We start from the raw sequence: 2,509 nt of genomic DNA, 5'->3' as shown, positions 1-2,509 counted from the left end.
CCTAAATGTGTAAAAAAAAAAAACAGTTGAACTTTGACCAGTCAGGGACTCTGATTTGGTGGTGATGTAAGGGTAGTCTCAACACGCAGAAGTCCCAACTGTTTGAAAAATATTTATGAGTACATGAGAGTATATGTGCTAGTATCGGGTAGAGACAGTCCAGAGTGAACACGTCTGCTAAATGTGAATTCTTCAACACGCACCACAAACTTTGTGTGTATTCAACACAACTGGCTACCAATGTGAACATGGTATTTCACTTAAACTATCACATAAAAAATAAATCAAAGGAAAATATTTGACGAGAAATTGTTAAACTTTTTATTGCTATGTAAAATAAAAAATCCCCGCATCACCAAAGAAGAAGTTCTACTCCTAAATAAGAGAAATTAGGCAAAAAGAACATTTTTGGCATGGTGGAAAAAAAAAACTAAACATAGTGACACATCAGTTTGAGACATTTTAGAACAGTGTGGCTGCTTCACTTTTGAGTTTAAGTAGTTCTTAAGTCCAGGATCTCATATGTTGCACCAACTGTTATTTTTAAAGTCTGAACACACAAAGTTACTGCTAAACACACAACACTGTGTTTGTTTCCTATCAACACGCAATAAATAAACTATAAGTACCGACATGAAATTCTTAAAAATAATAACCAGTTGAATATGAGCGGTAGATGTGCGTATTATTGGCACATCGATCATTTCCCGGCACTTGAACCTGTAGTGCAGTGGGGGGGAAACAAAGGCTGCAGCAGCTCATCCCAGGCAAGTCACTGCTGTTAAAGTACAGCATGGATCGAGCAAATCATCCCGCGTGCTAAACAATCTCTGAATCATCACACATATAGCAGTAGACTTCAGTCCTTAAACAAGACAAATCTAACATGGAAGAGCCGTCTTTGCAGAAACAAAATGATCAGTGGAAACGTAAATCTTCAAGTATGCTCCAAACAGACTCTCTGTCTAAGCACTTCATCTAAACAAACTAACGTCTACGCATGCATAATCTACTAATGTGCAGCCACGTTCTCTTTTTTGCAACAAACTGCAAAGTGCATATCAGAAACGAGTGAGAGGTTTGGCTCTTTACATTGTGGCATTAAATTCAGCCCAAGCTTTAAGAGGCAAAGAGGCTTGGCTTCACTACGCTGACATTCAAGAAATGTGTCGCCTTAACAGTGGTCCACTTAAAAGTGTCGCACAAGATTTTTAAAAAAGAAGCATTCGGCATTCAAAAGTTCAACATATCGCGTTGCCTGGGGCTCTCCTCTTTTACAATTGTTCAGAAATTAAAACAAGAATAAAGTCACTGTTAATAACATAAAGCCTTTGAATATAAGTATGAAATCAACATTATTATACAGACACAAAATAACTTCAAAAATAATCTTTTAAAATCCACTTTGCTGATAAAACTCCATTTCTGCATTTTACACCAGCATTTAGTGCATAAATGAAATATGTTAATAAATAAATAAATAAATAAACCTTGCATTGTTAGATATTAGTTAATTTTTTCTTTTACAGTACTGTGACTTGTAGCTGTACAGTGAAGTATGACACAGCATATAAAATAACAATAAGTTAGGGGGTTGGTTGGGGTAGAGGATTTCTGTTGTCTGCTGGTCTGAATGGGGCAAACTAAAATAAACTAAACAACCTTTCAGAACCAAAACCATCCAATAGTGGTTTGCTGATCTTCCAAAAGGCGACTGGGCAAGGTTGAAACCCCATCTGGAGTCAATAGCTGCACCAAATTCAGATCCATACCAGGATTATTAATCTGGGTTGGCCAGAGAGCATGGGGGTTGAGGTCAAAAGGTAAGGTGTCAGTAGCCAGGGTTGGTCTACCATGGTGACCTCAGAAGTGGTCCGTCCTGGCAGCCAAAAGGCTGCGGGAACATGGCACGGCTGAGGAGATGTGGCCAGAACTGGACGAAGGCCATTTGATGATGAACTGGGAGGTCACTGGCAGCATGTACCTGGACAGACGGACATGAGCGATAGATGGAGGGATTAGGGAGAAGGATCTTTATAATGAAAGGATTAGTTCTGCAAAGGTCACAACTTTGAGGTCAGAGAGCTTTGGTTGACACCAAGGCAGCACACTGCCAACCATTCACATACTGGTTTGTCATTTACGATAATCACTGTTTACACAAGTCAATTTTAATAATGCCCTGCAGACAGTTTATTATGGCACCAATCGGCCTTGAGGACATAAAATATGGAAGCAAAACAAGAGATTTCAAAATCTTTGAAATTGTTTTATTATTTACAATCTCAAAAAGAAAAAAAAAACTAACCAGAATTTGCATTATAAACCAATTTTACTCACATATCATCTCTACATTAATTATTTTTTATCAACAGCACACAATCCAAGAACATATTATAAACGAAAAACATGTTTAAAACTATTGATTTGCTTTTTAGTTTCTGCAGAGCAGCAGTAGTTCTTTAGAAATGTACCTGTAAGTTTTGGGCAGTACTGCTGGCATGGAGCT

The 2,509-nt window shown here is 37.9% G+C and overlaps 1 protein-coding gene across 2 annotated transcripts in view; it reads right to left on the bottom strand.

Annotated features, from left to right (window-relative positions):
- Positions 1-297: 297 nt before the first annotated feature.
- The window catches only part of ttll7 (tubulin tyrosine ligase-like family, member 7), an 88,093-nt gene continuing 85,881 nt past the window's right edge, over positions 298-2,509 (bottom strand). For both annotated transcript variants that reach the window (XM_024279040.2, XM_024279041.2), the window contains one exon: positions 298-1,984. The gene's annotated coding sequence lies outside the window, so the exon portion shown is untranslated. The remainder of the gene's footprint in view (positions 1,985-2,509) is intronic.

The sequence above is a fragment of the Oryzias melastigma genome, linkage group LG4 (genome assembly GCF_002922805.2).
Source record: "Oryzias melastigma strain HK-1 linkage group LG4, ASM292280v2, whole genome shotgun sequence".
NCBI classification, from domain to species: domain Eukaryota; kingdom Metazoa; phylum Chordata; class Actinopteri; order Beloniformes; family Adrianichthyidae; genus Oryzias; species Oryzias melastigma.
Note: the sequence above shows the minus strand (reverse complement) of the source record. Positions and strands in the feature narration are given on the sequence as shown.